This window comes from Hyaena hyaena, unplaced genomic scaffold (assembly GCF_003009895.1).
Source record: "Hyaena hyaena isolate Hyena2069 unplaced genomic scaffold, ASM300989v1 scaffold_659, whole genome shotgun sequence".
Lineage (NCBI taxonomy): Eukaryota > Metazoa > Chordata > Mammalia > Carnivora > Hyaenidae > Hyaena > Hyaena hyaena.
This window is the reverse complement of record NW_024081293.1, coordinates 379,145-401,678: the sequence shown is the minus strand read 5'-3', so window position 1 is coordinate 401,678 and position 22,534 is coordinate 379,145. Positions and strand designations below refer to the sequence as shown.

At 42.4% G+C, this 22,534-nt stretch overlaps 1 long non-coding RNA gene across 1 annotated transcript in view; it reads right to left on the bottom strand.

Moving 5' to 3' along the window:
- The window catches only part of LOC120219994, a 34,595-nt gene extending 12,291 nt beyond the window's left edge, over positions 1-22,304 (bottom strand). Inside the window, exons 1-2 of the long non-coding RNA XR_005525434.1 lie at positions 22,150-22,304; positions 13,071-13,158 (exon numbers count right to left, since the gene is read on the bottom strand). This is a non-coding gene — a long non-coding RNA (uncharacterized LOC120219994). The remainder of the gene's footprint in view (positions 1-13,070; positions 13,159-22,149) is intronic.
- Between the last annotated feature and the right edge of the window lie 230 nt (positions 22,305-22,534).

Here is a 22,534-nt window from a genome sequence, read left to right as displayed (position 1 = left end):
GTTCTGTGTTCAACACACTTAGGTAGCTTTCCTGATCAGTTATGACTGATACCCATTCAAAATAGCGAGTCTGTCTACAATGATCTTGTCTTTGAAACTGTCAGGTTTACCTGTAGCCTTGTAATTTTCTTGTGGCTACTTCTGAAGACCGCAGGCTTCCTCCAACAGGTGTGGACATCAAAAAGATGTCTGCTACGGGAAGCAGGTTGACCTTGCTTAGATTCTAAGTGTAGAAGGTACTTCAGAAGTTTCTGAGTGTCTCATGTGTCATATCTTTTGCATCATCAGAGGAGATATTTGGAACCCAAGTCTTACAACTCAATGGTTAGTGTACTTTCTTCCACATCACAGCGCTTTCAAAATTCAAACTTTCTCTTTACATTTTTATTAAATCAGAGTATATTTCTTAGTCACTTATTTATGAGCCTAAGTTTCTCCACCCTTTACAAAAAGTTTTTTCAACCTCATATTGGCAAGCCACCTTCTTGCCCTCAGGTCCTGGAATCCCATGGGTTTGGCTTCCAAAAGACCTTCCTCATGTTCCTTCATACCAGGGTTAACCATCACTCCAGAAATTTCTGTTGGTAAAATCATGGACCGCCCAGCCTGGGAGGCTCTCAAACACCATCATGCCAATTGCTCCCATTTCGCAAGGGCAGAAATTGAGTACAAGGGAGCCATGAATTACACTGAGTTCATAACTCAAAACTATGACCTTTCTGCTTTACCAGGCTATACTCTACCACCGCAGCCTGGCTCGAGATTGTCCAGAGCCCATTCTGAACTCTGTTTCTGCTGGCCATGACAGAGGAAAGATTTTCACTGATGCATTTTCTCAATAAATATTGCCACTCTGGAGTCTTAACCCAGTACAAGGCACTACTTCATAGATGAATGCTGTGATATTCGAACAGTAGAAATTCTTGTCCTGAGTGATGGAAGAGAGACCATGGGTTGAGTAGTTCTCTGAGCCCCTTGGATCACACCCTCAGAACTTGAAGAGGATTGACAGAGGCCTCTTATACCAGAGGTCCCCATGGTATTTCTTTTGAATGTAGGGAAAGCTTGCTGTCCTGAGAAAGGACAGTGACTCCAGGCCCCCCAGCTTCTGTTTTGCCACAAATTTTCTGTCAGCTTTAGACACATCTCTAATCTCTCTGGGGCTAGTTTCCTGGATGACTTAATCGTAGGGTCTCCCTCAGTTTTAAGAGCTTATGACTTATGATGAAAATTCAAGCCCCTTAGATCAGATTTGAAAACTCAGGTACTAGGCAGGGCCAGGGAGTTAACATCAACAAGTAGAACATTTGTATGCTAAGCACTTTTCTTTTTTTCTATTAAACATGTAGGATGACTATTCTTCCCTTCTACAGTGAACTATGCTGGTCCAGTATTGCCAGAACCTCTAATTTTTATCAGGAAAAGCCCCAAATCCAAACTTACATGTGCACAAGTTCTGATTTTTAAGGCTGACAGTTCAACAATTATCATCAACAACAACAGAATGGGTGGGGATGGAAAAGTATCCCATCCTCAGGTGGTGAGCAGCACTGACAGGTCACTAGTAGACTACTATAAAATGAGGGTGGTCTGTAGCCCTGTATCCAAAGGATGCTGGCAGGTGCTTGGTAGTATTGTAAAGAAAGTCTGTGTGCACCTTGGAAGTACGTTTCTGTGCCGAAACAAAGGATTACTGTGCCACTATTTTTCCTGTAGTGGAAGGCTCCGAGAATTTCCTACCTGGGTGGTCCAAAGAGCTCAGACAGGTTGGACTCTGCTGTGCCCCGAGGCTCTGGGTGCCCACAGTTCAGGGAGTGCCTATTGTTAGATTATAGCTCTGCTTCAAGGAATGTGAAAGTGCCTGGAGGTTATCACATTACCAACCAGAGAAAGGAAAAGGACACCATTCCCTCATTGCTTTTGGGGGGAGAAGCCTGGCAATGATCTAACCGTGAAACCTGGGTACAGAGAGGATGTTTGGAGACAGACACTGATGGGGTGGAGCCCAGAGATGATTAAGGATACAACGACCGAGCCCAGTAGTAACGATGATACTAATACAACTACCACTAAATAACCTCCGGCTCAGAGTGAGGAGTACTTTCTAAGCACAATCTCACTTAATTCGTACAGCGAGGCAACAAAGGTTAGTCACTTGCCCAAGATCACCCAGGAAGTGGGAGAGCCCACATGTAAAATCAAGTGTGCCCGATTTCAAGCCTGGGTAAAGAGCTGCTGGTCAGTGTAATTTTCAGGGGCAGAGATGGGTCAGGTAAAATGGTCTGGTCTCTTCACGAAAGGAGTAGGCTGTAAATACATAAGAGAAAATTCAGTTCTCTTTTTTCCACCTAAGAGACCACTATAGCTTCAACTTTCTTCCTGGCCAAGTTGAGGCCACTTTCTTCCAAAAGCTCCCACAGTTCTGTTGTCTCAGGAAAGTAATATTTAATGAAACTTTTGAAAACCGAACTTTCCTGCCTGTCTCCACAGACCTACGAGGCAGCATTTTATTATGTGTGTAGCTAGTCACATGATTCTAATCATAATAAAAGAGCTGTGGACCATAGAATGACCTGATTTTTCTGAAAAGCTTTTGCTGATACAGTAACTGATTTTATTTTCCCATTAACAATGAAATTGGAAGGCTCTTTCAGCAGCTTGCTGCATGGACGACCACCACTCCAGTCCCACTCAACAGCCATATTGTTCAGAGAAAACAGTACCAGCAATGACTGCAAATGAACCCAATGGACAGGCCTGGCACCTCATGGCATATTCAATTATTTGACATTGCAGAGGCCACCACTCCCTGCCGTGGAATCAATCTTTCTCTTATTAAAAAAGACATAAAGGGTCACAAGCTCCATTTGAGACAATGGCTAAGGGGGCAAAGAAGGGAAAGGGCCAGATGATTTATCTTTATGGGCATTTAGTTGATGAAAATTTCCATGCATCTTGCTATTATCAATCCACAGTGCAGACTGAAGAGGAGGAGGCTGCGAGGGGAAAGTAGGGAATGAGGTGAACAGAGACTCATCTGGTAAAAACAGCTTAGCCAAAGAGGGCAGTAACACAGTGAGTCCAGGAATATCAATTGTCAACCCCACAGTTAATCTCCAATATTCTGGCTTTGAGGGCTTAAATATGGGTCCTGGGATCTCAGAACTTGTCCACAATTAGGGACCCTTCATCTTAGTTTGGATGGGCTTATGCTAAGAGCTCTGGACTTGGCTGACTCCTTGGAAGGAACATGCTCACCATGTTCAATACTGCAAAAGCAGATCTTTGCTTAGTGACGGCTTAGGATGGGTCTAGGCTCTGCTTGGCACTGCCCTTAGAAAGAAAGAAGTGATAAAAACATTATATCTGATCCCTGCTCTCAAGGACTTTATACTTGACCTATGAAGCAGCAATAGGAGGCCTGAGGATTTGAACCAATTAATATGAAACAGTAGATGCTGCCAGCAGAGGAAGAAAAGTAGGATGGATGAGAGCCTGATTAGCTCTACACTACTACTGACCCAAGAACTTAACACTTAATGAAAAGCTCGAAATTCCAGTTTTCTTGCCTATGTCCTCAGGCCTATGATGAGCCTTTCTAATACATGTAAAAGGAGCTTAAAATGAAAGAGGCTATAAAAATAAAGTATTTCTTGTTTTTCTACTGCAAATTAAGAAGACAGAAATTAGTCACTAATCTGTGGCTGCTTGTATGGCTGCTTCATATTGCTTGTTTGAAGAATGAAAATGTGAGATCCAGATAAATACAAGATTATTTGGAGCTTCTACTTCCCATTATATTTTTTAAAGATTTTATCTTAAATGTCTTTATTTTTTAAAGTTTATTTGAGAGAGAGAGAGCGAGCGAGCGAGCACGAGCAGGAGAGGGGCAGAGAGAGAATCCCAAGCAGGCTCTATGCTGACCATAGGGCTTGATCTCATAAACCATGAGATCATGACCTGAGCCAAGATCAAGACTCAGACACTTAACTGAATGAGCCACCCAGGTACCCCTGCCTTAAATGTCTTTTAACATAAGTTCTACTTTATTAGACAAAGTTAAACATCACTCTTAATATAGATCATATAATCCAGGAGCTGTGCTTCTAAGAGTTGGACAATGTGAATAAGTCATCAGGGTAGGGGCAGGTAGGACATTAGATGGGGATTCTAGAGTCCTGGATGAGAAGACAGGCCCTGTCACAGGCAGCCTTCATTAGCCAGCAATACCATACAGCTGCCATGTGGGGCTAGGGCCCAGTATAGCCAGCATCTCCAATTTCTCAGAGGATGAAATGGTAGTTTATATGTGAAATTTACTGATGTTTAAGTTCTTATTTAGCGCACACACACAGAGACCATTGCAAAACAAAATAAACGCACATCTGGATCTGATCCATGGATCACTGGTTTAGAATGCTTGATTTAGAGCAATCTGTTCATTTTACAGATGGTGAAATAAGATCCCTAAAGGTGGGATTACTTGCTCAAGGTCCTTTAATTAGCTGGAGAGCCAGGAATCAGTTTTCCTCACTCTTAAATCTGCGTTACTTTTGCCATACCATATCGTCTTATAAGAAATAAGTCTTAGAGAGGTTATGGGAAGACTGAGACCACCGAAGTCCTGAGAAGGAATCTTCTCATTCCTCCCTGCCCCTCATTCTCAGTTACTGATTAGCCACAAGCCATCTTTGTGGAGGATCTAGGACCTCTGTGTGGCTGCGTCTCAGGTCCTTCTCTGCTGAGTGTTCTTTTAGGATTTGTCTTGATGAAGGAAATGTGTGAGCAATTGAAGCCATCTACAAAGAAAGGCAAGGTACGGGGTCTTGACTTGGCTCACTGGGGAATTTTAAAAGAAAATGCCCAAGGCTTAGGCTTGCAGGCAGCTATAGACTGCCTGAGTCTCAGGACCAGCAAAATCTTCCCAGTTTCTAATTTGGAGTGGGAATCAGCAATGGACAGCAAGTCCTAGTTTCATCTCCTGCCAGGAACAAAGGCACCCAAGAAAATTATCACTTGATGGCTGATAAAAATAGAATCACAATTTATGCCTCTGTCTACTCTATCTTCAGGCTCTTAAGGTGTATTTTCCATCATAACGGCTGATTTAGATGGATTCCCCGGGTGCTGCATCACTGCTGATGACATTAATGGTCTTGGGCTCCCTGAAATTTGACTGATTGCTATAATCTGCAAAACTATTTCAGGACATAGATTTATTATCATTAAGCCTATAAAATGGTGTCAGGGTCAAAGCAAGCTGATGATGTGTGTTGTGATGCAAACATGACCAAGGGGTGGATGCCACCATTTAACAGACGTGAATGGCAGGAGTAAACAGTGTCTCCTCTTCCACTCATGCCCAGCCTCTCAGCCCTCTCCCAGGGGGGTAGAAGACTGAGGTTCCAACTGTCACTGGGCAGAGGGATGGAGGAGAGGTGTAGAAGGAAGAAAAATGTGTACTATGAACCTCTCTCCTAAATGGTTTCATTCCTTTGAGAAGTTTTGACAGAATCTTCATTTCAGTTCATTGAGAAGGGGCTAAAAACTTCCTCTGTTTTTTTCTCTGGCCTCCAGACATTACCTTGCTTTCCTAGCTCAAACTCATTGTTTTGAGAGTCAGAGAACAATATTGATGCTATCTCATTCATTCAACCTCTATCAAGGAGAGAAGAAAAGGCCAAGCAGTGAATTCTATTCCTAGCCATGTCATCCTTTCTCCCTTCCCTCCCTTCACAAAGTCTGGCTTCAATATTAAGGGCAAGGAAATGGATCACATATTAGGCTGGGCTCCAGAAAGTTATTCCCAAGATTGCCATTTCAAATTCCTTTTTAGAAAGGATGGGGGTATTCAATAAAATAATAATCCATACCTTCCATTTACACGTAAGAGGTAGAAAGCTGAAAAGACCTTCATTCTTACTCTTAAACAATAAAAACCCAGACTTGCATATTAACAACTTTTTATAAATACTCTGGAGAGCTGAGGTCACAGGGCAACCAACTAACTAACCAACCAACCAACTAAAACTAATTAAATCTAAGGCAGACAGGTGATGGTGAGCAGGAATGGGATGTGAGTACTTCCTCACCTGGGGCTGACGGACAAGACCTAGTGAGAAGGACTCAGCTGAAATTACCAGAGAACTCGCTGGCAATGGCCAAGTGTGGACAAACGATACATTAGAATCCTGGGAATCACAGACATAAGGGCACATCACACAGGCCCTTCCACATTGACCCAGAGGGCACTCACCGAAGGACAGGGGAGAGTCATGGGAAGGCATCCTGGAGGTACAGGCTGGGAGAGGGGGAAGGGCAGCCACCACCAGGGAAACTTGAAATTCTGTCCAGATTCTTCCCTGCATCTCCTCTGCAGAATAAAAGCTGTCAAATGCTGAGGAGGGGGGCCGAGGGTAGGAGGCAATCAACACCGACAGCCCAGTGCAACTGGGATGTGGAAAAACCCCCTTCACCTCTGGGATAAAGAGGAACACTGTATAATGATTATGGAGTTAGCAATCCAGAAAGACAATGGTCCAAAATGTGAAAGCACCTAACAAAAGACCATTAAAAATACTTGAATCAGGGGTGCGTGCGTGGCTCAGTCAGTTAAGTGTCCGACTTCGGCTCAGGTCATGATCTCCCGGTTTGTGAGTACCAGCCCCAAGTTGGGCTCTATGCTGACAGCTAGCTCAGAGCCTGGAGACTGTTTAGGATTCTGTGTCTCCCTCTCTCTCTCTGACCCTTCCCTGCTCTCTCTCTCTCTCTCTCTCTCTCAGAAATTAAAAAAAAAAAAATTAAAAATACTTGAATCAGAAAGAGACAGAAATAAAAGGAAACAATGAGCATTATATATGGGGACCTACCTCTTTTTCTGTTATTAATACACAGAATAAAGACATGAAGACAACCTAAAAAACACTATCAACCAACTTGTCCTAACTGACCTCTATAGAATCTTCCAATTAACAAGCAAAGTACACATTCTTTCTAAGTGTACATGGACCATTCACCGAGACATGGCCATATTCCAGGCCATAGAACAAATCTTATCAAATTAAAAAGACTACAAAATCACATAAAGTATGTTCTCTGGCCATAACCAAAAGTAAACCAGAAATAAATAACAGAAAGTTACCTGGAAAATCTACAAATACTTGAAAATTAAGCAATGCCCTTATAAACTACCTGGGGTTCCAGAAGAAATTCTCAAGGGCAATTAAAAATATTTTAGCAGAATGGAAATAAAAATAAAACATACCAAAACTTACGGAATACAGTTAGCATTGTACTTAGAGGGAAATTTATGGCACTAAATGCTTATATTAGAAAAGGAGAAAGTTTTCTAAGTGCTCATCAAAACTTCTACTTCAAGAAATCAGAGAGGCGCCTGGGTGGCTCAGTCGGTTAAGGGTCCAACTTCGGCTCAGGTCATGATCTCACGGTTCGTGGGTTTGAGCCCTGTGCCGGGCTCTGTGCTGCCAGCTCAGAGTCTGGAGACTGTCTTCAGATTCTGTATCTCCCCTCTGTCTGTCCCTCCCCTGCTCTCTCTGCCTCTCAAAAATAAGTAAAAACCATAAACAAATAAAAATTAAAAAAACAAATCAGAAAAGGAAGACCAAATTAAATCCAAAGCAGGAAAGACAGCAGGAAATAATAAGGAACAGCAATCAATACAATTTGAAATAGAAAAACAACAGAAGAGCATCTCCCCCATCTTACCACTTACTGTGCTATGTAGATCCTATCACTCTAAAATACCATGAACAATTCAGAGCTAACATTTCCTTGGAGTGGCCAATAGGTTCTTAGAAGACTGATCTCTGGAAGTCAGCCAGGAAAGACGAATTTGGAGGTGAGCATCTGGGGTTGGCACTGACCTCTGTTAGCCAGCAATGCGGGTGTTAGCCAGCACAGCTGAAAAGGATTCCCTCAACAATCCTAAACAAAATGCCCCCATCTTCGGGGAGCTGCCAGTCAACCACGGGAGACCAGCAAACAATGCCACAATGACACAGCCATGAGCTATAATGGACACCAGCATAGACCGTGAGCCCCGAGGGAGCATCTCAGTTGGACCAGAGGACAGCTGAGATTGACAATGCATCAGCATGGAAAGAAGGAGAAGGATCCATACAGAACAACACGGATTATTTTCATGTTTAATATTACTGGAATAAAAAATATTGAATTGAAAAATTTTTTAGTTTATATCAAATGCCTCCTCCAAATTCTGTAAGCAGCATTATTGCATTATTCACTTAAGCTACTGCTAGAGTCCTATGCTTTAGAATTTTGTGAAGGCTGGCTTTTTAGCAACTGATTCTAATCTATTTAATTTTTCTGTTGTTTCGGCATTCATGCAAGAAAGATACAGATACAAATAAGTAAAAGGAATTAAGCATTTCTAAGGAAAGGGGCTACTGAGGATAAGGATTTAGAAACCAAATCAAGATGATAATGTATCATCAGAAGAATGATAAATGGATACTTGCATAATGGAATACACACATTAATAAACAAAGAAGTTACACACCTCCAATAAAACTGAGTGCAAAAAAACACTTAAAACCGCTGAAAAGTATGTTGCTAGACACTATATAAATATATATATGTGTATATAAACGTGTTTATGCATATTTATGAAATAGCAAACCAGATCCTGATATACTAAATGAGTTCAAATTTCTTGGTAAAACAAAGTTATATTTACACTTCCATCAATGTTGAAAGCATTGTGCAGAAATCAAAAAGTCAGCTTTTATAATAACCTCATATAAATGAGAATTCTATGGTGGGTGTGTATGTAAAGTCTTCCCTGGAAAGGCTTCCTAGGGTAGACGGTTTGCCCCAACTGAACTGAGGGGCAGTGATGGGAAGTAGGAGCTGGGAAAGTAACGTCTACCTGGGGCTAGAACAGGGACTTGTTCTGTCCCGAGCAAATCCAGGGACTCAAAGTGCACTCTGACAAATTATCTCAGAGCCTCATGAGAGGAGAACATGTGAGCAGCCAGGAGCTCACAGGAGCAAGAGGGAGGTTAGGGCCAGACCTGCATGTTGGAGCACAGGCTATGGCTCAAAAGGCAAAGTTAAATGCCTTGTGGGGATGAATGAGCGGTCTACTCCATTCCCACCACACCAACATTTTCTAGTTTTGTTTTTGTTTTAAATACGAGTCATGCTTATCCCTTGAAAAGAAAAGTTTGTTGCCCTCTGGAGAGCACTTAGCTTCCAAGAGGCTTTTCTTCTGGGGCCTCTTAGCAACACAAGCTAGGCCCAGACTTGCAGGCCTTGAGAGATAAAAGAGAAGTCCACAGGGCAGTCTAATTCATAGTGTGGTATGTTTCCTGAAGAATCAGGGGCATTGTCTCAAACCTCAGCTTTGTCTACAGAATGCTATCTCCCCATCTTTTTACACCATTTCCAGTGGTGAGGACCAGACACCTGTATTTTTTAAAGAAAACTTCCTGCCTTGATTCTGCTCTACAGTCCCATAAGAATCCCTGTATTAGGCAGGAAGTCCTCAAAGGACAAAGATTGTATTTTTCTCTATGTATTCAAGTAATAATTATCGAGCGTCTACAATGGGCCAGGACCTGTTAGGGGCTGGCCACATGATAGTGAGTAAGAGGGGTATCATCTTTGCCTCATCAAACTTTTATGGGGGGAGTCAGACACTAAACAAATAATTATAGTTAATTAAATATTTACAGCTGATTTAAAAACTACAAAGAGAAGGACAAACCTCCAGATCCCAAGCACCTGGTCTGGCACTATATATATGCATAATAAATATTTGTCGATTGTCTGCTGTTCCCCAGGTTATCTGCATTGGCAGTAAATGCCCAAGTACATTCTGGGAATAGGTACTGGGCAATAAAAAGAATGTCAGATAATTTGAAGGAACCTTGGGTTAGACAAAGTCAAACAGGCTTCTTTAATGCAGGACCTCCCCAGATTTTAACCTGCTAATGTATTCTGCGGCTCCCCAAGATGGCTCTCTGGTGTGCACAGGGTGCCAAGGCGCTTCCTCCTGCGACATGCCAGGGAGCTGACTCTGGGGACAAACTTTGGGAACCACTCTTCTGAGTGTCACAGGTGGAACTTCAGGGCTTCCCTCTGAAGAAGGCATTGTCCTACTTCTCCAGGGCTGGCAGGTGGGCCCTGCAGAGTCTGGGGCTGACCTGGGCAACACAGTCCCATCCCTTGCCCAGGGAACCCTCTCTGTGCCCCCTAGATATGGAGAACAAGGGGAGAAGCACAGCCAGAGGGTCACTTCTTCGGTGACAGTGAATGGGCCTGATGCGTTCAGGATATGAAGGGGCAGAAATCAGAACTGCAATTTGAGTGCCCAGTGGCTTTGCTTGGCACCACATGGGGTTCAAGGTCAGGGCAAAGGCATCTATGTATGATGCCTTTCTATCAGAGCTCTTGGCTGCCAACATACTTGGTGGTAATAATAGGCAGTGGCTGTGCACACCGTCATGAAACGTGGCAGTAAAAGCCGATCTGAAGAATTATCCAGACTGGAAATAGACCCGTTCGCTGTTCGCATTTAGGGCTGTGTGGGACCCACTTAAATTTAGAAAGTTTTTGTTGTTTTTCTGAAATTGAAATTTTACTGGGCATTCCAAGTTTTTATTTTTATTTCAAACCTGACAGCCCTCAGTTTTGCCCGTGGAGTGCTAGGCTTTGAATACAAGGGGCCACCTTGCAGGTGCCACACGGGCCAGGACAGAAGAGGCCTAGTCCAGCTGCTGTGCAGATGTGCGGGACAAATCTTGCCCAGAGGTCCTCCTACGGCTGCCCTACTTGGCCAAGGTCCGCCGCTGGGGAGGTCATGTCCACACCTCTCATTTCATTTCAAAAACCAGGAAAAAGAGGGGTTTTGTCAGCAATTTTTTTGTGGAGTGGAATAGATTAGGTCAGTGATTTTGAACCAGGGGCAATTTGGCAGTGTCTGGAGACTGTTTTGGTTATCACAGCTGGGGGTGAGGGCCAGCATTACTGGCATCTAGTGGGTAGAGGCCAGGATAAACATCCTACAGTGCGCGGGACAGCTCTCAGATCCAAGAATTACCCGGTTCAAAATGTCAGTAGCACCAAGGTTCAGAAACCCTGGACTGCGGGGAACGTAACCGCATCCCAGAAGCAAACAAGCAGATGTGTGAAGAGGACAAAGTGGTTGTCCTTTGGTCCTAATCTTTTAGCCTCGTGTCCCTATGTGGCCGTTGGCTCCTTTAGTTGAGGGAAAAACAGTATCTGGCTACCGCACCCCAATGTTTATTAGAGTATTAATGACTTAATATGCTAACTTTTCAAGACACATTCCTGTTCAAGAGATGTACCCTATTTCAGAGGCAATCTCTCCTATTTTCTTAAGTAAGGAATTCACAATTTTGTCCAAGGAAGCAATGTGCCCAAGTAAAACCAACCCCCGCCCCCCCCAAACGTCCTCTGAGAGGTGGATCTGAAATGGGGTAGGAGGTCTACGGGGTTGAGGTTTGGGAAGGAGACTGCTTGCCTAAGAACAGTGAGCAGACTTAGCTGGCACTGAGCATTGTTCCTTTTGTTCTTTCCCCTCTTCTCCCCTGGAATGCAAATAGGATGATGGGATAGCAGATGAAAGTAGCTACCGTCTTACAAGTGGGAAGACAAAAGCCACACACAGAAGGTACTTGAGCAGGAGGCCACAGTGAGGGCCCTCAGTACTGGGTAGCTTCCTCAGGTATGCACCATCCTGCATTACTTATCTCCAGACTTCTTGTTACATGAGGAAAACAGGCAACTTGGTTGAACTATGGAAGTCAGGTTCCTGTTACATGCAACTCAGCTCAGTCTTAACTGACATAAAGGCCTGGAGGAGAAAATGTCTAAGTGAAGCATGGAATCTAATGGTGACATGCCAGCAGCCTCGGTGTTCCTAAGGAGAGAGGAAGTCTTTAGGCCTGTGGGATGTCCGCCCCCCTACCCCCATCACATGACGTAGACTCTTCTGCACATATATAGCTGCCCTCCCCTGACCCAAAGAATTGATTAGATAAGCACTTGGCTGACTATTAATGGTGTCAGTCAATGCCACAAGCAGTGGATAAAATTCCAAGGAAACAAATGATCATAGGAAAGGCACTCAAGAGTCCTCGTGTAAAAAGTAACTGACCAGCCTTTGTTACCACCATATCTCTTCAAACCTAGAACAAGAAGATGCTTTTGATTGTATTGACTTGAGAGAACACAGGTAACAAGGTTCCAAAATGAGATGGCATTGGATCCTCCTGAAAACTGACACGGGGCATTAACTGTCTTTTTATCTCTACTAGAGAGGAAGTTTATGATCAAGACAAGGCCATCCTTAATATAAATGGCATGTTTACAAAAAGAATATAAGCAATCACTCCTATCTTTGGCAGAACTTGCCTGAATCTCTAGTCTCATGGGAATAGAGCCTGTGATCAGGTTTTATTTCATCCTTCCATTAGAGACAATCAGAGAAATGGCGCTTCATGCTGGATTCACACCCATGTGCTTGCCCCTGCCTGGACCTTGTCAGTGTATCCCAAACAGGACCAGGGTGGGCCAGTGGGAACCCTGCTGTACTTGTGGTGGGCTCATCTCCTCGGTGAGCACCAGCCCCGGAGCTCTCCTTATTAAGATGGGAAGTTGGCCACTTCTCTTATCTGGGCTTTGAGTTTCTCTATTTGCATAAATGGTGTCAGTCATAGTGCCTACCTCCTGGGGTTCTTGTGAAGATAGGAATATCCTTTTATTTATTTTTTTTTAGGTTTATTTATTTTGAGACAGAAAATCCCAAGCAGGCTCCACACTCAGCATGGAGCCTGACACAGGACTCAGTCCCACAACTGTGAAAGATCAAGACCTGAGCCAATAACAAGAGTTGGATGCTCAACCAGGGTTCAGCCATCTGAGCCACCCAGGCACCCCTGATTGTAATAATCTTGAAAAGGGCCAGACATACAGTGAGCCTTCAGTGAATGTCAGCTGGCGTTATATTAGTATTAGCCCTATTAGAGATTTGTTGTGCAGAGAGGTGAGAAGGCTTTTCCTACCTCTGCTTAGGGAGACAGATTGCTTGGATTCTCCTGAGGGCAGCATGGAGAATTGGACATTGTGTTGTCATCTGATGGTCTGAGCAATCTGTGGAAAACAAACAGCAATCAATCCTGGCTCTCAAAGAACTAGAATCACCCCTAACAAGCATTGAAGCAGGTGCTTCCTTTGGGGGCAGGAGAAGGTGCCGTTCTGTCAAATTTGGGGTGCCTACTGCCTTCCCTGCCCCTGCTAGACCTGAGTCGAAGAGAGGGCCCCCAAGGGCTTAGGGTCACATGAGAAGCCAGCAGTGGCTGCAGGTGGAGGCAGCAGAGAGTGGCATAATGAGGGAAGCTGGCATGAAGGAGAGGGGAGAGAAGGAAGGCCCTTTGCAACTCTGGTTTTAGGGCCTCCCTCAAACGCAGCCCTTCTGCAAAAGTGGTCAAGTAGAAGTCCTCAGGCTGCTCCTGTTAAATAGGACGTATATGTTTAAGTTGGAGGACACAGTGCATGTAAACCATTAACAGGACTCCCAACAAAGCGACAGTGATACAATGCGCCCTTGTTTGGAGCCCTCCCTGAATCATGCCTTTGTGTAATATAATCTATGCAAACTGCCTCTGGGCTGGAGGCCACTGGAAGCCGGCAGTGCCTCACCTCAAGTTTTATCTCAAAGCCTTACCTAAGAAACACAATAGCCCAAGTTTACCTGACGTGATTTCTTTTGAAGGTGTGTGTGTGTGTGTGTGTGTGTGTGTGTGTGTGTGTGTGTGTATGTTGAGGGGGAAGGGAAGTGGGTACAAGAACCAAACTATAACTCAAACTTGAAATCCTCACTTGCAAAGTTTGTGGGAAATGAAGTTGTGGGCACAAAATGCAGCTTTTGAAATCACAAGGGGGTGGTGACTTAACCAGGTGCTGCCACACAAGTTAGAGGCCCTGTGGGTTCTGGGCAGGATGGCTGCCATGCTGGCAAGCACTTGGTTAACCAGTAAACAGGTTCCGGGATGTTCGTCTTCCCAGAGGAGAACAGGCTGCTCCTGAATGCTGGCATAGCTGGCTGCTTGCACGCCTCTCTCCAAGGATCCTCTAGCAGTCGGTAAACACGAGCTCACTGTTGAAGCTAGCTCACAGCTCCCTGGGAGGGTAAGGAGTGTTGGGAAAGAGCCAACAAGTGTTCTACCCTACTCCCTGGTCAGAATGACCTCAGGTCCCTTCACAAGCCTGAAATACTTCAGCTGGATTTCTGTACCTCCTTCAGTGTGAAATAACCTCCAAATTCAACAGCAATGCCCATCCTTTTGGGCAGAGCAATCTCTACTGATACCTTCTGTCACGTGTTTTTGCTTAATTCCACTCCCAGCATGATTCCACAAGTCGGTCTAAATCAGCCATTCTTTCTCTTAAGATTTACCTCTTTATGCAAATTTATAGGCCATTTCAAAATAGTTTGACAACTAACTTGAAAGAAAAGCCATAAAAAGAATAATATAGGTGTCCACTAATAGGACACTTGTTTAAGCAAAATCTTACCATGGCTACGCTACACATTATGTGGAATGATTGCTCTAGTAGGTTGAATGTTGATATGCCAAAAGGTATGTCCATGTCTTAACCCCCAGAATCTGTGAATGGGACCTTAACTGAGAAAAGGCCTTTATGCATGTAATTAAGTTAGGATCTAAAATGAGATCACCCTAGAAGATCTGGGTGGGTCCTAAATCCAATGACAAGTATTTTTCTGAGAGATAGATGAAGACGCCAGGAGAGAAGAAAAAGATAGAAAGATATGTGAAGACAGAGGCAGAGATTAGAATGATGTAGCCATAAGTTAAGTCATGTCTGGATGCACCAGAAGGTGGAAGAAGCAAGGAAAGATTCTTCCCTTAGAGCCTCTGGAGGGACTTCTGCCCTGCAGAGCTGTGAACGAAGACATTTCTATTGTTTTAAGTCATCCGATTTGTGGTAACTTGTTATAGCATTCCTGGGAAATGAATACAAACTCCATGATAAATTCAAGGCTAGAAAACAAAAAACAAAAAAACAAGGCTAAAGATAGAATATATAGTTTGTAGAATAGTGTAGATGCTACAATGACATGAAAAAAAAGTCTATGTCCACAGATGCATGGAATATGACCTAAGAATATAAAAGACACTGGTGACAGTGCTGCCTCTGGGGATACAGCTTCTTGTGTTCTGCTGCAGAAGGTACCTTCTGAAGTTGGGCACATGGATAGACAGAAATGTCCCCTCCTCCCACAAAGACCTTCACATCCTAATCCCTGGAACGTATGAATATATATGTTAAATAGCAAGAGGAACTTTAGATTGCAGGTGGAACAACGGTTGTTGAACAGTTGAATTTAGATAGGAAGATCATCCGACACTGTCTGGTAGGCCCAGGAATCACAAGTGTCCTCAGTGGTGGAAGGGGGGATGCAGTGCTACGTTATTTGGCAATAAAGAGAAAATGCCGATACACAGTACAATATGGATGAATCTGGAAAGCATCATGCTAAGTGAAAGCGGCTGGTCACCAGGGACTATGTATTGTGATTCTATTTATATGAAAAGTCCAGAATAGGCAAATCTAGAGAGATGGGGAATCTATTAGTGGTTTCTAGGGGCTGGAGGAAATAGAGGGGAGTTGATGGCTACAGGGTTTCTTTTGCAGGTGATGAAAATGTTCTAAAATTGTCATCATGGATGCACAACTCTAGGTATACACTGGAATCCACTGAGTTATACATTTAAATGGGTAGATTGTATGGCATGTGATTTATATCTCAACAAAGTTGTAGGAAAACATGTGGAAAAAGAGAACCAGATGGGGAGCCAGACTCAGAGCAGGAGATGTGACCCATCGCTGATGGCCATGAAGATGGTAGAGGACCACGGAACGGGAATGTAAGCAATCTCTAAAAGTGGCAAAAGGCACGCCGGCAAAAAGGCCACCTTGGTTTTAGGCCAGTGAGACCCAGTTAAGACTTCTGACCTCCAGAACTGTAAGAGAATAAATTTGTGTTGTTTTAAGCCACTAACTTTGGGATAATTCGTTACAGCAGCATTAGAAGACCCTGATAAGCACTTCTTACACCCTTATGCCCTATTTGAATTTTGTGCTGTATACATGTATTACTTATTCAAAATTTAAATCAAAACAAAGCAAAAAACCTATCAGGACAATGACTTGAGTCATCTGGGAAAAAATTTTAACTATCTGTAACATCCCTCTTCATAGAAATATAATACCAGCCACAAATGCAAGCCATAGAAGCAATTAAAAATTTTTTGATAGTGACATTAAATAAAAGGAAAAACAAATGCATATAATTCATTTTAGTAATAAGTTCTGTTCAGCCTATTATATCCAATAGATAGTAGTATTTCCATATGCAAGCAATAAAAACTTTTAAGAGATATTTTCCTTTTTTTCTCCTCACACTTCATCTTTGAAATCTGGTGTATATTTTAAACTTTTAACACATCTTCACTCAGACTGGCCATGTTTCATGTGCTTAAGTGCCACCTGTAGCTAATGGCTACTGCATTGGACATGTTGGACATGAATCTATAACATCCAATAGGGGTGAGAAGTAGGGTTTCTTTTATTATTTAAAGTCTGGTCAGTTAACATACAGTGTTATATTACTTTCAGGTGTATAATAAAGTGATTCAACACTTCCATACATCACCCGGTGTTCCTCATGACAAGTGCTCTCCTTAATCCCCATCACCTATTTCCCCCATCCCTCCACCCACTTCCCTTCTGGTAGCTATGGGTTTGTTCTCTATAGCTAAAGAGTCTGTTTCTTGGTTTGCCTCTCCCTTCCCCCCCCCCCTTTTTTCCATTTGTTTTGTTTCTTAGATTCCACATAGAAGTTAAATCATATAGTACTTGTCTTTCTGTGACTTATTTCACTTAGCATTATACTCTCTAGCTCCATCCATGTCATTGCAAATTGGCAAGATTTCATTATTTTTATAAATGTAAATATATATACTCATATATGTATATATCTCACATCTTTTTAAAATTTATTTTGAGATAGGGAGAGAGGCAGAGAGAGTGCGTGAGCAAGCAGGGGAGGGGCAGAGAGAGAGGGAGAATCCTAAGCAGGCTCTACACTGTCAATGAAGAGCCCTATAAAGCTCAAACTTAAGAACCATGAGATTATAACCTGAGCTGAAATCAAAAGTCAAAAGCTAAACCAACCAAGCCACTCAGGTGTCCCCATATCTTCTTTATCTATTCATCAGTAGACGGGCACTTGGGATGTTTCCATAACTTGACTATTGAAGATAATGCTGCTATAAACATTGAGGTGCATGTATCCCTTTAATTAGTATTTTTGTATTCTTTGGGCAGATACTCAGCAGTACAATTGCTAGGTCATAGGGTAGTTCTATCTAACTTTTTGAGGAACCTCTATACTATTTTCTACAGTGGCTGCACCAGTTTGAATTCCCACCAACAGTGTAAGAGGGCTCCCCTTTAGGAGTAGGTTTTTTACCCTTTGAGTATGCTGCACTCATTCATACATAAGAATGAGCCTGGGTGGCTCAGTCAGTTAAGCATCCAACTTCGGCTCAGGTCATGATCTCATGGTTAGTGGGTTCGAGCCCCGTGGTGGGCTCTGTGCTGACAGCCATCTCAGAGCCTGGAGCCTGCTTCGGATTCTGTGTCTCCCTCTCTCTCTGACCCTCCCCTGACCACACTGTCTCTCTCTCTGTCAGAAATAAATAAAACATTAAAAAATATTTATAGAAGCATTGCTCCAAGGGTAAAAACATTGAGAACAATATAGTCTCAAGTGCAGTACAGGCATACTGTGGATATGGATAATAAAAAGAATATGTTAAAATTATATACACTGACACAGAATATTGACCATAACCATGGTATATTGTTAAATGAGACCAATCAGGTTAAAAATACTTTTTTGGTAAAACTCATTAAGAAAACTAACATATAGATCTATATGGAATTATATCACAGATAATATTACTAGTTTAAAAAGAAATCAATAGGGGGGTACTTGGGTGGCTTGGTCAAGTAAGTATCTATCTTCAGCTCAGGTCATGATTTCATGGTTTGAGTTTGAAAGCCACATCTGGCTGGGTGCTGACAGCTCAGAATCTGGAGCCTGCTTCATATTCTGTATCCCCCCCCTCTCAGACCCTCCCCTACTTGCTCTCTCTCTAAAAAATAAATAAACACTTAAAAATTCAAAAAAGAAAATCAACAGATAGATCATCTCAAGAATACGTTTCTAATTAGCACCTTAAGGAGCCATCCCAGTAGTTATACCATTACCAAGGCATCAGCAACGACATCAGAGACCTCTCTCTCCACTGAAAAACCGATAGATTTATTCTCCTTTTACCAGGCAGTTTTTTCTAACTAGAAGAACTATCTCAAAAAATGCTCTATGAAACACCATGTCTTAATATGTATATTAAATTATGCCTAGAGTTGACCAATCTGTAACAGAAATCAGTATCTATAGTGCCATTCAGAAAAAGTTTTCATTTTCTTAAGCCCACACATCCCAAACCCATCCAATATCCAGACAATAAAGAGGGTTTTTAAAAACTGGAATTTGCAGGGAAAAAAAATATGGGAGAGGGAACCATGATGGACTGGATCCTAAATAGAAATCAAGAGGCTCCATGTGTGGGTTAACAGAAAAGCCTGGAAGGTTTATAATATTCTAGACTCTGGGGTTTCCTCTGCATTCAACATTGGTCAGCACCTCCAGTTCAAGGCTAGCCCACTGCCCAGAAGCCCCCCAAATCCAAGAAATGAGACTCTACTAACTTGGGTTAATTCAAACACAAGCTGAATCCTACAGTATACTGCCCACATGAGGAGGGCATCACCTGCTGTGCTGAGATTCTGTCACTCATAAAGTCCAAATCAGAGGGTCCCTGAGTGGCTCAATGGGTTGAGCATCCCACTCCTCATTTTGGCTCAGGTCATGATCCCAGGGTTGTGGAGTGGAGTCCCACATTGGACTCCATGCTGAGTAAGGAGTCTGCTTAATATCCTCTCTCTCTCTCTCTCTCTCTCTCTCTCTCTTTCTCTCTCTCTCTCTCCCCTTCTGCCCCTCTCCCTTGCTCACATAGGCTCACTCTCTCTCTCCCCCTCTCTAAGAAAAAAAAAAAAAAGGACAATTCAGGAAGCAGCATAAATGTGTTCTTTGGACTGGTGTGTGTGACCTATTCTCTCAGAATATTCCTCCAGGCAAGGAATGACCTGGCGGAGAGTTTAACCAAGCCCCAAAAGGTTGTCATAATATTTATGCTTTATGTCCTCTTTTTCCTATGGCAGATAACATTCAAAATGGTTAAGAGTGACTTTCTCTGGAATTCTTCCTCCTCCTGCATTTTAAATATTTGTGTGACAGTGGGGGGAGGGGGAAGGGGGCAAGGGGTCCTTTTGGAGTAAACACGTGAAAGTGGTTGACAGGTTTTATTCCCCTTCCTCCCCTGGCCATACAGACTAATTACAAAATGGTGGAGAGGATCTAAGAGCTCCACTCACTTCAAAGAACGTTCACTGGGGGCCCAGTATGTCCCAGGCACTGGAACACACAGATCTTGTTAGTTGAAATCGAGATTTGGTTGCCCTTAAGTCATTTGGAACATTTTAAATCACTTGACTAACTGATCACACTCAAGAAGAGAAAAATAACCCTAATAAACTAAAAATGAGAATACTTCAAAATTTATTTTAGTACGATGCTAAAAATAATATGAAAATATAAATTCTACTGAAACATGAAGCAAATATTTATAGAACAATGGAGATGATATGGTCAGCTGTTTATGAATTTATGAATTTTGTAACAGCTTTATGAAATACAAATTGTATAAAATAATCTTAATTTAGAAATGCTAAATTTTCCTTACTCATATTTCATGAAATTTTACTGAAACTTTATATATCCCCTTTGACGTCACTGACTTTGTCATCATTTAAGCCAATTCTGATGATCTTATACAGTTGCTGAAACATATCATGTTCAATTCTGTCCAAATTGAGACAAATGTATAATGCTGACACAGGAAATTTTATCCCATGCCACAGGTGCCCATTTGTGTACCCCTTTGTTCTGTGGGTATATCTACAACTTACTGTTTCACTTTTTAAGGTGATTTATAAAATATTACTTTAAGTGACCTAGAGTACTCACCCGTGAAGTCACATACCCTGAATGATGACTAAAACTTCTTAAAATTTCTTCACTTCTCTCTCACAGATCTTATCACATGACCTTTAAAACTACCTCCAAATGAGCAAACACTGAATTTGTTTTAGGCTACGTATCTTATTCCAACAGTGTTTAGCTGTGCAAAAGTATTATAGGGGATACTCAAATATGAGGCCAGTCCTTATATCCTGAAGGATAATTACAGGGAAAATGTTATTTTGTGTCCAGGTGCACACAGTATAGAACTTAAGATTCTATTTGGCATGCAGCATATGTAACTGATTTGTACTGTTCTTTTTAAAAAATGTTTTAAACATTTATTCATTTTTAAGAGAGAGACAGAATTCAAGTGGGGAAGGGGCAGAGAAAGAGGGAGACACAGAATCTGAAGCAGGCTCCAGTCTCTGAGCTGTCAGCACAGAGCCCGACATGAGGCTCAAACCCACAAACAGTGAGATCATGACCTGAGTCGAAGTTGGTTTCTTAGAGGACTAAGCCACCCAGGTGCCCCGATTTGTACTGTTCTTAAAGCTAAAATGCCATTTTTACAGAACATAGGTAGTAGATTGTATGTTCCAGAGATGGCTGCCCCAGTATATCTCATTCCACTTAACTCTTATGATAGGATATTGACAACCTTCTAGAGAGAAGTGGGGGGTTCATATTCCCTCGAATCCAAGTGGGTCTGTGACAGAAGTGACACTACATGAGCTCTAGGGCTAAGTCATAAGAGCAAGAGAACTTCCACCTGGACCTCATGAGGACCTTTGCCCTGAAAACCCAGTCATATCATGCTGTGAGGAAACCAGGCAAAGAGCACATACATGCAGATGTTCTGGGTGACAGCTCCATCCTGGAGTACCAACGACCGTCAGCATCAACACTAGTTGATGTGACCCCCAACAAACCCTGCCCAGACTGCAGATTCAAGTTTACAAACAATAAATGATGTTACTGTTGTAGGTCTCCAAATTTTGAGGTGGTCTGTTAGGCAGCAAAAGATTATCAGAACAACACAAGTTTCTCTCAGCCAGTAATACACAAAAATTTTTCTTATGAACTTAAAGACCTTTTACGCATTTCTGTGAATTCTCATGCTATTTATTGTAGGGTGAAAACCACTGAGATTTTTGTGAATTTTTATTGTTATCCAATTAACATATTACTTCTCTCAGTTTGTGTTTTCTGTAGATGTTACACACCTGAGACCATGTTGGCAGAAGTACAAATAGGGACACATTTCCTGGAAAAGAATTCATATCTCCCCCCGCCTCCACCAAGATAAGGGGGGGCCAAAGTCTTTTAAAATGTGCATTTCTCTGTCCCAGAAATTCCACTTCAGGAATTTATCATGAAGAAATCATAATGGATATATGCTAAGAATAGATACAAAGATGTTTATATTGTTTATTAAAATACTGAACACAATCTAAATGTCAACAGCATAGCATTGGGTAGTAAGTTCTGGAATATTATTTGGGTATAAAAGATGTAGAGGATGGAGATTTACAGACATGACAACAGGTTGAAAATATATTATCATCTGAAAAAATAAAACGGTTTAGAAAAGCCTGTAATTCCATTTTCACTGTACTAAATATATATGTGTACAAACATTCGGGGGTCTGGAAGGATACATTCCAAGGTTCTAACACGGATTAACTGCAATGGGTAGGATTATTGATTTTGTTCCTTCCTTCCTTCCCTTCTCTTTCCCTCCCCTCCTTTTCCTCCTCTTCTTTTTTGCTTATTTCAATTTTTCACTTAAAGTTACATGTGTGGGGGGGGGAGGGTGTGTGTGTGTGTGTGTGTGTGTGTGTGTGTGTGTGTGTGTGAAGACATTTATTTTAAAAATTTGTTCAGGGATTATGGAAGCTCACCAGCCACAAGATCTGCAGGGTGACTTGTTAGCCTGGAGACCCAGGAGACTAGGGGTATAAATTGCAATCCTCTTCTGAAGACCTGAGAGCCAGAAGGACCGAGGGTATGGTTTCTGTCCAAAGGCTGGTTTGCTTGAGACTTAAACAAAGTAGAGGTTTCAGTCTGAGTCAGAAGGCAGGAAAAATGTGATGTCCCATCTGGGACATCAGATGTCCCAGGACATGTCCTGACTAGGCAGGAGAAATTCTCCTCTACTGAGAAGAAGGCAGCCTTTGTGTTTTATTCAGGCTTTCAAAGGATTGGATGTGTCCCACTCACTTAAGGAGGATCATCTCCATCTACAGAGTCAAATGTTAAGCTCATCCAGAGACACTCCGAGACACA